Here is a 12719-nt window from a genome sequence, read left to right as displayed (position 1 = left end):
CAAGGGCTCATGAGGGAGGAGGGAGCGGGGAGGGAGAGGAAAAAATGAGGAGCTGATGCCAGGGGCTTAAGTGGAGAGCAAATGTTTAGAGAATGATGAAGGCAACGAATGCACAAGCGTGCTTTACACAATTGATGTATGTATGGATTGTGATAAGAGTTGTATGAGCCCCTAATAAAATGATTTTTTTTTTTAAAGAAAGAAAGAAACAGCTGACATCAGCAACGATAGCCCTTGTTCTGCATCCTCTTCTGAATCTGGCCTGAACCTCTGTCAGCTTCCTGTCAATGTACTGTAATGCTGCAACCATTGTTGCCCTCACTTATCTATGCCAGGAAATTTGGGGAAAAGCTACTTGGCCAACTGACTGGAAGAGATCCATATTTGTAGCCATTCTAAAGAAAGGTGACCCAATAGAATGCTCAAACTATAGGACAATGTAACTGATATCACATGCCAGTAAAGTTTTGCTGAATATTAAATAAATAAATAAATAAATACAGTATACCTGTGTAATGAAATGTTATTCACCCATAAAGAGAAATGAAGTCCTACTATATGCTGTAAAATGGATTAACCTTGAAAACATTATGCTTAGTAAAATAAATCAGACATAAAAGGATACATATTGTAAAATTCATTCATATGAAATGTCCAGAATAGACAAATCCAGAGATACCGAAAGCAAATCAATAGGCTGGGGCGGGGGGGGGGCAGGGGTGTGTGTGAATGATTGCTACAGCATAGATTTGGTAAGGGATGAAAAAATATGCTACAATTTACTGTGTTGCACACTCTATGAATACATGAAAAACCATGCAATTTGGCACTTGAATGGGTCAACTATATGCCACCTAAATTATATCTCAATAAAATCGTGTTGGTTATTTTTTTTTCTGGTTATCTGTATACCTGTTTTTGTTTTTGTTTTTTTTAGGCAAGAACGAGTCCCTGGAGAGTTCAGTGAGATAGCTGCATCAGTGCAAGTGTGTCTTCGCTAGTCTGTGACACTGAACACTGGATAATAGATGGAGGGTAGGGAGAACCCATAGTCAGGCCAGGCTCTTGGCTCTCGGGTCAAGAGGAAATCCCACTGCCTTGGATGCTAGAAGGCCCTGTCGGTATTTGTGTGTCCCCATCCACCATGATAGTTCTGCAAACTCTGCAGTTTGAGAGCTTCAGTGATTGCATTATGCTCTAATTAAGCTGGACATAATCACAACAGCCCTGGCCTGGCCATTCAGATAGGTACCCAATCCTTTCCCTAAGAACAGAAGAACAACACATTTTAAGGAATTGCATGAGGGCCAAAGCCAGACTATTTGCTCCCAAGTCCAGGGTGGCTGCTAGCCTCTGAGCTGCCTGGGGGTTACTTCCATTAGAAGTATCTGGGTTCTATGCTTTAGACTCAGGAGGTCTAAAGGTTTGTGGGTAGTAAGATGGCCTGATTTTGTAAATTTCCCACACCATAGTGGCTTATGGGTTGCTGTGATGGTGGCAGCTGTGTCACTGATATTTCAAATGCCAGCAGGGTCACCCAAAGAGAGAGCAGACTAAGAGCAGACAACGAAGAAGGAGTCTGCTGCCCCCTTTGGAGGAAGTCGCTTCTGAAAACCTTACGTATCGTTTTGAAATATTGTCAGTTACTGAAGGCCTAATAATGGAAGCAAAACATTGTCAGAAATAGTGTGAGAGGACAGACCTCTGCAGTTGAAAGGTAGACCATGCTGACCTGAATGGAGGAAGGCTGGTAGGACCAGAGACTGCTGGGTCTTCCCTTGTTGATGGGGCATGACTCAAGGTAAGAAGAGACATCGGCGAAAATCTAACAATCGGGATTTGGAATGTGTGAAGTATGAATCTAGGAAAATTGGAAGCCATCAAAAATGAAATAGAACACATAAAAATCAACCTCTTAGGCATTCGTGAGCTGAAACTGGTATTGGCCATATGAATCAGAAAAATCAGATGAATTATTTTGCTTGGAAGTACACAATCAAGAGGAATAACATTCCATTCGTTGTCAAAAAGGACACTGCAAAATCAATCTTGAAATACAATGCTGTCTGTGATGGGACTATATCTATCAGCCTCAAGTAAATCCAATCAATACACCTATTCTTCAAATTTACGCACCAAACACAAAAGTGAGTGATGAAAAAGTTGAAGAATTCTACCAGTATCTTCAGTCTGAAATTGATCGAGTATGTAATCAAGATGCATTAGTAATTGATGGGAAGGGGAATGCAAACGTCGGCCACAAAGAGGAAGGAACCGTAAATGGAAATATGGACTTGGTGATAGAAATGAAACTGGTGACCACATGACAGACTTTTGTATAAACCAATGACGTGTTCATAGCAAATACCTTTTTTTCACATGCATTTATCCAGACAGAATACACAGAAATGAAATCAACTCCATCTGTTGGAAAAGACACTGGAGAAGCTGAATATGAGCAACTAAGACCGAGCCAGAGGCTGACGGTGCAACAGACCGTCAGTGGCCTACCTGTAAGTTCAGGTTGAAGCTGAAGAAAGTGAAGACAAGTCCACGAGGGCCAAAGTACGACCTTGAGTCTATCCCACCTGAATGTCTAGAGCACCTTGAGATGAGATTTGAGGCACTGAAAACTAATAAGGAAAGACCTCATCAAGAATGTCATTAATGAAGAAAGAAAACGGTCACTACAAAGACAGGAAAGAGAGACAAGATTGGTGTGGATGTCAGAAGAGACTCTGAAACTTGCTCTTAATCGTAGAGTAGCTAAAGCAAATGGAAGTACTGATGAAGTCCAAAAGCTGCATACACAGTGTCAAAGGGCAGCTTGAGAAGACAAAGTCAAATATGATCATGAAGTGTGCAAAGACCTGGAGATAGAAAACCAGAACGGAAGATCACACTCAGCACATCTGAAAGAGAAAGAACTCAGGAGAAAATTCAAGCCTCCAGCTGCGTTTTGAAAGATCCCAGGAGCAAGCTACTGAGTGATGCAGGACGTATCAAGAGAAGATTGAAGTTACAGAATAACTATACCCAAAAAATCAGTTAGCATTCAACCATTTCAGAAGGTAGCAGAGGAACGCACACCAAGGAAGTTCAAACTGCATTGAAAGCATCAGCCAAAAACAAGGCTCCACAAACTGATGAACGCCAATCGAGATGTTTCAAGTGGCTGATGAAGCACTGGAAGCATTCATCTATGCCAGGAAATGTGGAAGACCGCTACTTAGCGAGCTGACTGGAAAAGATCCACATTTGTAACCATTCCAAAGAAAAATGACCCAATAGAATGCTCAAACTATACAAAGATTGTTGATGTCACATGCCAGCAAAATTGTCCTTAAGATCATCCAGTAAAGTAAGCACATTGGCAGGGAGCTGCCAGAGATTCAGGATGGATTCAGAAAAGGCTGTGTAACAAAGAATGGCATTGCTGATGTCAGATGGATCTTGGCTCAAAGCAGAGAATACCAGAGAGATGTTTACTTGTGTTTCATTGACAATGCGAGGCATTCAACTGTATGGATCATAACAAAGTTTGGACACCCTTGAGAAGAATGGGAATTCCGCATGTGGAACTTGTACACGGATCAAGAGGCAGTTGTGTGAACTGAGCAAGGGAATACACCAGGTTTAAAATCAGGAAAGGTGTGTGTCAGGGTTGCATCCTCTCGCCACACTTGTTCAATCTGTATGCTGAGAAAACCATCAGGGAAGCTGGCTTACATGTGGCATTGGGATTGGAGGAAGGCTTATTAACAGCCTGAGATTCACAGATGACACAGCCTCACTTGCTGTAAGTGAGGACTTGAAGCACTGGCTGGTGCAGAGCAAAGATTGCAGCCTTCAGTGTGGATTACAACTCAGTGGACTCTTGACAACTGGACCACCAGGTCACATCATGATCCATGGAGAAAAGGCTGAGGTTGTCGAGGATTTTGTCCTGCGTGGATCCACAATCAATGCTCATGGAAGCAGCAGTCAAGAGATCAAAACATGCATTAGGTAAATGAGATGAACTGCACAGAGCTCTTGAGAGTATTGGAAAGTGAGAATGTTATTTTGAAGCCTAAGGTGTGCCTGACCCAAGCCATAGTATTTTTTTAATTGTCTCACATGCATGTGAAAGTTGGACATGGAATAAGGACGACCACAGAAGAAAGGATGCATTTGAATTGTGGTGCCGGAGAAGAACGAGGAGCTGATACCAAGGGTTCAAGTAGAAAATGTTTTGAAAATGACGTTGGCAATATATGTACAAGTGAATTATGGATTGTTATAAGATCTGTAAGAGTCCCCAATAAAATGATTAATAATTTTTTTTTAAGTATCATGGGCTGCTAAAAGGCCAAAAAAAAAAGTCTTGGCCGGAGTAAGACCAGAGACCAGAGTACTCGTTAGAGGCTAGAAAGGTAAGGCTTAGTCTTCCATACCTTGGACATGTTGTCAGGAGAGACCAACCCCTGAAGAAAGCCATCAGTAGAGGGGCAGGAAAAAAGAGGAAGGCCCTCACAGAGATGGGTGGACACAGCGGCTGCAATGGACTTGGGCATCGGAACAACGGTGAGGACAGCCCAGGACCGGGCAGCGTTTTGTTCTGCCGTGCATTGGATCGCCCAGCATCATCTACTCAGCTATAGATACTTTAATCAATGGATCACGCAATGTGTGGGGTTTGTGTCTCGCACTGAGCATAAGGTTTCCAAAGTTCACCCATGTCGTAGCGTGTACCAGTGCTTACAGCTGAGTAATATTCCATTCAAGAATCCTGCTAATCAACACGTGAGTGGTTCAAATCTACCACCTGCACCTCCGAAGAACAACATGAGCGTCTACTTCCATAAAGATTTCCAACCCCAGAAATCCTCGTGGGAAGTTCTACTTTGTCCGATAGTGTCGGAGTCATGGCTGTGGTTGTGTGCCTTTTTCTTCTCCTTCCTTTAATTCCATTGACTGCAAAGACCATATTTCATTGATTCATCCATCACTTGATAGACAGGAGGGTCCTTTTAAAATTCTCCTTAATTTCCTGGTCTGCGTGCGCCAGTTGTTTCTGGTCAGGCCTCCTGTGGATGTCCACGTGAACAGAGACTTCATATCCTGCTTCCCCTCTATCAAACGCCGGTTGACACTTTGTTCGGTGCCAGGATACATGGCAGGGCTCAGGCCTGAGCCCATCCTCCTGGGCTCCAAGGCCAGTGCTCTTCCATCCCATCCTGTAGCCTGAGCACGTTCATCCTTTCCACTCCTCTTGGTTCTTATACTCCTACTGTTTCTTTATTTAGGAATCCAGCCTCTATCACCGTGTAGGAGATTGACTCAGCAATTCCAGGACTAGGTACCAACTGCACAGGGGGCTCAGAAAGGTATCCCCAGAAGGCTGAAGGAACCTAGATGCTCATCAGTGAGGACTGATGGTATAAATGACCCGAACATGTTCTCAGGTGGAACGGAATATCCGGCAGCTGTTGCAACGACGGAGGCCTCTCTGTGTGGTGCTGAGGGCAGAGCTGGGAGACATATGGTTAATAGAGGAAAGCGCGGTGCAGAAAGGCACGCCAAGGGCCCTTTTGTGCAAGGACACAAAAACCGGTGCATGTATGTTCATAAGAGCACTGATCTCTCTGAAATCATATCTGAGAGGTTGATGAGAGTGGCTACCTCGGACATGGGTGCCCTGGTGCTAGCGGAGAGGAGGGCAGGACCCTGACTTTTCATGGGAATGCTTTTTGCACCTCTTACACCCTGTCAGGGGGAAAAGTCACCTCCTTGAAGTCTTTCTTGGTTGCCAGGGCAACCAGCGGCTCTCTCGGGGGTGACTTAGTTCATCTGGGCTGCCAGAGTGCTTGTCACCTAACGTCCACATCCTCCGCACCTGCCATTAGACTGGTGGCCCTGGGGGTTCTTCCAAAGACGGACTTACTAAAGGGAGTGGGCTGTTGGTAAGCCATCTCTCTCTCTCTCTCCACCCACATCCATACCCACACACACCTGTTTGATAATATTTTCCAATTTTTGTCGGATAAATGTTACCATGGCCAACTTTAAACTGCCAGCAGTTTCGTTTATTGTATTTTAAATATGGAACGCTGCACGAATCTGCACGTCATCCTTGCCCAGAGGCCCTGCCAATCTTCTCTGTGTGGGTCCAGTCTCTGTGTACGTGCGGCCAAAACGAGCACAAACTACCAACCGTTTCAGCACCAGCTTGCAACCCTTCTGAAAGTTTATTCTTCAGCTCCTGTGAGCCGGTGTGAACTGGCCCCAGTGCACCACTGGCCGGGCATCCTGGTCTGCAGAAAGCCTCCGGCTGTGGGACCCTTCAGGAACGGCCTGAGCAGCAGAAAGCTGCAGCTTCCCACACCGGCCAGCCTCTGGGGCCTCGGGAGTCAGGGCAATGGAGGGCTGGCCGTTTGAGGCAGAGGCAGGGTCTTTGGATAAAACGCCCTTGATGCAGAACTCCTCGCCTGCAGACTGGGCTCTTGTGACCCATCTGGTCTTCCTTGACTGATGTCCGGAAGCAGATCACCAGGCCTTCCTTCTGGTGTCTTTGTCCACAAACCCGTCTGGCCTCACAACAACACACAGGCCTCCAATCCTGAGTGGCTGGAGGCTGCCCGGCTACGGGACCCTGGCTGGAAATCAGACTTGAGCCCTCCGCACGAAGGTCATAATTCTGCCATGGAACTTCCTGCTCCCACCGTGAGGGAGGCCTTGGGAGGACAGGGGTGCAGGCAGGGGCGACTCCTGCACCCTTGGCAGTTGCAGGACCAAGGCAGAAGCAGCCAGGAGATGGAGCACCTTGGAAGGGAACGGTGAATGGGTGAGTGCGGCAAAGGAGTCAAGAAGGAAGGAAAAGAGATCTACCCAAGTGGAGCTGCTCATGGGTGCAGGCTCAAGGAAGTCTCCCTTGAGAAGACAAGCTCAGTGCTGGGTGCTGTGGAATTCATTAGGAGAGGCTGGGGAGAAGGGCCTGCCAGCATTGGGCGCAGCACCTGTGGAGTCCTGCAATGTGTGGGCCAGGAAGGACGCAAGCGTAGCCGAGCGGTGTGGTTGGAGGGGAAGCTACAGGGTCGGGCCGACGCTGAGCCTTCAGGGCCAGGAAGGCATTCAGACTGTGAGTAGAGGGGCTACTAAGAGGCACGTAGGCAGGGGAGTTAGGAGAACGGATGGACACATCTGCAGATGATCTGGGATCAAGTGGACACCAGGTCCAGAGGGGCAACTGTGGAGAGCCAGGCCAGAGATGAGGGCAGTGGTGGAGGGGTGAGGAGGAGCCAGGCACAGCGACAGAGTAAAACTGGCAAAGGCTGAGTGGTGACTAATGATCCCAGGGCAGTTTCCGGGAGACCATGTGGACGGAGAGGCCATTCACTGAGAGAGGAATCTGGAAGAGCGGTGCGGCTTGGGGCTGTGGCCTGAGTGGAGGGCTTAATAAGGACCTTCAACCCTAGGGAGTGGCCAGGAAGAGGGACACCTGGGCAGCAGAAGGCTCTGGTGTTGCTGAAGTCTGTCCCCTGTCAGTTCAGGTGCCAAACAGGGAAGCATGCGAGGGAAGACCAGTCAGGATTCAATCACTTCCACAGACTGGAACACATGGCGAACGCCAGCCCGAAGCGGGCAGATGCCTGCCATGTTAGTGATTCACGAGAACCAATCGCCAAATCATAAGACCAGAGAGACTGACAAAGGCTTCAGGCAATCACACATGCGATGCGAAGGAAAGCCGACCCAACAGAACCCGCGAAGCCAGTCCCAACACAGAGCGCGGAAAAACCCTGCGGCGCCGCTAAGGGAGGTCTGCTGCTCACCGTAAGAAAGGGGTGGGCTTGCTGTGTGGGTTTCCGGGCTGAGCTAAGGCTGGGCTGTGTCTCAGGAGCGGGGCAGAGAAAACCGAGCATGTCTAATGGAGGGAGCCAACATGGGCATGATGCTGAACGAGCCGGAGCTTCTCAGCCTCCACATGGGCAGTTGCTGGGTCCCAGGGCACTGACCCCTGGGCTCTGCAGGGCTGCCCTGGTGTAGGGGGAGTAACAGAAATGAAGGGGGTCAGAGGACAGGTCTGGGACCCCAGTTTAGGGGGCATCACAGGGCAGCCAATCTCAGTTCTGTGCAAGGTCAGCCATTGCTCACTCAGCACACCAGGTGAGTTCAGCTGCTGGACAGCTGTGGTGTCTTGGGAGTGTGTGCAAGCAGCCAACATTGAAAACACCAAAACCTGTTGTCGTCACTCCTGACTCTGAGCCAGCGGGCAGGACAGCGTAGAGCTGCTCCGGGAGGGTTTCTGAGGCTGTACATCTTTACCTGAGCAGACACCTTCTTCTTTCCCCCTCAGAGAGGCTGGCGAGTTCAAACCACCAGCCTTTGCTTAACTGCCCAATCTGTAACCCGCTGGGTCTGGAGCTGGGATTCCGCCATAGGGCAGGGTGGGGATGCTTCTCTGTCCCTCAGGCCAACCCGAAACCTGTTTCTAGTGGCAGCAAGGATTTTCTGCAACGCTGGAGGGAGAAAAATCAATCTCTTCTGACAGGTCCCTCAGGAGGTGCCAACAATGTACCAGGTGCTGCCCAGAGCCCAGAATTACCCAGGGCACGGTTGGTTCTAAGGCCTAGGCGGGGCCTCGGGGAAAATTTGGCTCCAAAGAATTCTTTTGACTCATATGCTCAATAGATACTAGCTAATTAGGCCTCCTGCTTGGACCAGAACCACAGGGCTGCCCAGGGGATCATGGGGCGAATATCTTAGAGAAAAGACGGGGCCTTGTCAGGGAAAGGCAGTGCCCTCTGCTCCCACAGGGTCCAGGAGTGAGTGTCACCTTCCCTGGCACTGTGGCAGAGTTTAAAACACAAAAGCTGCTTTCCAATTGTAGTGACCACTGCCCCTTTTCACCCCAAAAACACTGTAGCCGTCACCACACTGCAATCACTTCTTGCCAATTTCCCACAGGCTGTGGGGCCCTGTCCTAGAAATGCAGCTTCCAGTTCAGTCTGCATGATTCCACCCAGCCCACTCCTCCAAGAGCCCCCCTGAAGGCCACCTCTGCTCAGAGCCTCCTGGCCCTCTCCCCACAGCTGGGCAGGACTCCTTCAGCACTGAACCTCTTCCACTTCTTGTCTTGTGTCCTAGCAGGCCTGGCGTGGCTGCCAGACTTCAGAGCAGTCGGCCTCTGGAAATGAAGCTCAAGTCTATCAGCCAATGCTCCAGGTCCCACCAGTCATATCTCCCAGTCACCCTTGCCATGGCTCCCAGCCCTCCTTGTCACCTCCCCCATTCCCCATTGGTCACCACACCAGGTCCAACAGATGGCTCAGGGTCCCACAGACCACTGCTCCCCATTCCCACTGGTCATCATTTCAGTTCCCACCTGTCATTGCGCCCAACCCCTAATGGCTATCTCTCCCCATCGTCCTTGGTCAGCTCTCTGGCCTCCTGTTCTGGTTTCTTCAAAGCATTTTTCCTGCACGAAAGCACGTTGCTCCTGCACTTGTTGAATTATCCGCACATCTTCCCCTGGAATATTCCTCCGTGCACAGGGGTGGCATGTCTGGTTCATGCTGTCTCCCAGCGCCCAAAACAGCGCCCAGCACTCAGGACGTGCTCAGCGAGCGCTGGTTGGATGCGTGAGGTACAGACACGTGTTGCATGTTGTCGCAGCTAGATGCAGGCGGAAAGTCTCCTCGGTCCTGTTCCATCCTCACCCAGGGTCAGCCCATCTCATGGGCCTCCTCTTTGTCATTGACCTTCTAATCTACAGAGCACGATCTCTCCCGATAACATGTCCAAAGTACATGAGACCAAATGTCAGCCTCTTCACTTCTACGGTGCATTAGGGCTGTACTTCTTTCAAGGCCGATTTGTTTGCTCTTCTGGCAGTGTGGCCCTTTCAATATGGTTCGTCAACACCATGATTCGAACGCATCGACTCAGCCGCGGTTTCCCTTGCTCCCCATCCAACTTTCACATGCAGACGAGGCAGGTGAAAATCACGTGGCTTAGGTCAGACACACCTTAGTCTTCACAGAAACATCTTTGCTCTTTAACACTTTCAAGAGACCGTGTACCACAGAGTTTCCCAGGGCAAGACCTCCCTCCATAACTTGACGGCGACTTCCTTGAGTATCGCTTGTGGATTCAAGGAAACTGAAATTGTTGACAACTTCAATCATTTCTCTTTATCGGTGTGTTGTTTGCTGGTCCACTGGTGAGGATTTGGGCTCTCTTCCCATTGATTTGTCATCTATACTGCAGGCTGCAGTCCTTGATCTGCATCAGGAAGTGCTTCGAGTCCTCTTCACGTTCAGCAAGCCAGGTTGTGCCCTGTGCAGACTGCAGGTTGTTAAGAAGCCTCCCTCTAGTCCTGGGAAGACAGCAGTTTGACCGGTGGAGATGCTCAGCATGGTGTCTGCTGGGTTCTTGTGATGCAAAGCCCCCCGTGTCTGTGTGCCCCCACCCCATCCACTCCCCACTCCGGCTTCCCGGTGCTCTCTTGAACAACCAACACTTCCTGCCCCAGAAAAGGCAAAGGACACAGGGCAGCCCATCACCCACTCCCCTCTCTGGAGAATCACGCCTGGGTGTCCCTCTGGGGTACTTGATGACCACCTCCCTCCAATGAAGCCAAACCCTTTCAGAGCTGGGTAGCTGAAGGATGCTCAGGAGTGGGGCATGGTTTCGGCCGTGACCAGTGAGTACATGTCACTTTCTGGGTCCCCCTGGTGACTGATGGCTCAGGCCAGAGAGATTGAGCCCAACTGGTCCTGTGTGGATTTCCCACCCTATGTAAGCAGGAGGGGATGTGGGGGCCGGAGCTGTGGAGAGGCATGATGTAGCATGTGGGGGTGAGACAGAAGCCACTTAGAAAGCAGAGCTGAGAAAGGAGTGAGGGATGTGGAAGTACAGTACGGGGTCCCTGGAATAAAATGTGTACCCCACATCGATTTACTCCGGGACCATTCTGTGTCACCATCTAATATATTCTACTTTTTTCTTAAGCCGGCTGGAACGGGGTCTCTGGCTCATACCGTTTAATGGTCCCTGACTGGTACAGAACCCATTTTATTTGTGTCTTGACAATGTCTCATGAAGCCATGAGCCAGTTTGCCAGTAGATGAATTTTAAGCTCAGATGCAGGTAGCCGAGTAGATCTAGAGAGCCAGGGTGGGACGGCTCGCTAGGGTCTTGGGTAAGGTCACCAGATTTTAACATTGGTAAAGCGGGACACCATAGATAAAACTCATATCCTGGCGAAATAGCCACATGGCAGCCGAAAACCGTATACCCTAGTTTGTCGTGCATTCTTTCCAAAAATCGGGACTTTTTTAAAACGCCGCGGGACGCAGGAAATATTGTTAGAAATTGGGACTGTCCCGCCAAAAGAGGGACGTCTGGTCACCTTAGTCTTGGGAGACCTGCAGACTCACGCTCTGGGTGAGCAGTTAGCTAGCACCTGCTGCTGCTTCTCCCTGGGTCTCCTCAGGTATGGTCCAGCCTGGCTCCAGTGAATGGAGGGGGGTTCCTTCCGGATCATCGGTGTTCCAGGTGATCAGCAGGGACCCTCCCTGGAAATCAGGCAGCGTCCACTGCGCAGCATGGCATAATGGAAAGCATCCCGAAACAGGGAGGGAGGATGCCGGGTGTCAGGGCCAGATAGCCCGGGAGCCCTGGGTCCCATCCCATGGTGGTGGCCACCAGATGCTACTGGGGGCAGAGGTGCTGTGTCTGACTCTCCATGGCCTCACCGTAGGAAGCCTGCCTTCAACCACTGTCAAACACAGCCTGAGACAAAGAAGCACCCAAAGAACAGCCACTTCCCCTCTGCTGCTTCCCTTCCTGTCTTTAACTGCTACGCCTTGAGAACGTGGCTACTGGGACCCAGGCTGCCATCTATCTCATGGCTGTGAGGGAGGAGAAAGAGATGCCGACAGGTGACAAAGGCCGAGTGGGGGGACAGGAAGAACCTTGACCCTCAGAGAGAGGGTTGAGCCTCCAAGAGAAACTACATCCAGGTTTTGGTTGTTCGAGGTAACAGCGAACTCCTATCACTGAAACCCCATCTAGTCAATTCTTCTGTTACTATGCAACCAAACACACGGCAAGAAACACATTCCTCCTTGTAAATCGGGAACACATCTTTCCTCAGGGAACCAAACCCAAACCAAACTCAATGCTGCTCACAGGTGTGCAAAGCCCCGTCTTTGTCCCCAGGAAGCTGCTGGCAGTTAAGGCTTAGAACTGCTGACCATGCGGATCACAGCTCATCACGTGACCAAATGAGAGAGGAGCTGTTCGCGAGCTGGTGCCGCAGTTCTCCCACAGTACACACCTGTCTGTGTGTGTGCTCATGTCACTCCGGGCTGCTGCTGTGGGGCCTCCGCGTGGCAACAGCTGGCAGAGCAGGGCAGGGGGCCGTGAGGAGTGGTCAGGGGAGACCAGGAAGGAACAATCTTTTAGAAGTCTTGAATCTGCCTCTGTACTGCCGTGTGACAGTGTGAAAGCCCTTTTTCCTCTCTGGGCCTCAGTTTCCTTTATGTGTTGAATGAGGGATAGAGGTGGGGGGCTCTCTGAGAAAGAAAATGGGGACATCGAGGCACAATGAGGGCACAGGTGAGGACAGCAGCTGGTTGGCTGAATTCTGCCACAGTCTCTCAGATGTCCCTGAGATGTAGGAGGCAGTTTCTGGGGAGCGTAGTGAGTTAGTTTATTGTGCCAACCTGGCC

At 49.9% G+C, this 12719-nt stretch overlaps 1 protein-coding gene and 1 non-coding gene across 2 annotated transcripts in view; both read right to left on the bottom strand.

Annotated features, from left to right (window-relative positions):
- Positions 1–12719, bottom strand: part of WNT7A (Wnt family member 7A) — an 84572-nt gene that overhangs the window by 6535 nt on the left and 65318 nt on the right. The window lies entirely within an intron of this gene.
- LOC115869561 lies at positions 6079–6185 on the bottom strand. The gene has a single exon (XR_004046237.1). It is a non-coding gene; the product is annotated as a U6 spliceosomal RNA (small nuclear RNA).

The sequence above is a fragment of the Echinops telfairi genome, unplaced genomic scaffold, assembly GCF_000313985.2.
Source record: "Echinops telfairi isolate 266 unplaced genomic scaffold, ASM31398v2 ScPeMD7_31;HRSCAF=116, whole genome shotgun sequence".
Taxonomy (NCBI): Eukaryota; Metazoa; Chordata; class Mammalia; order Afrosoricida; family Tenrecidae; genus Echinops; species Echinops telfairi.
The sequence above is the reverse complement of the archived record's forward strand: the minus strand, read 5'-3'. Positions and strand labels throughout refer to the sequence as shown.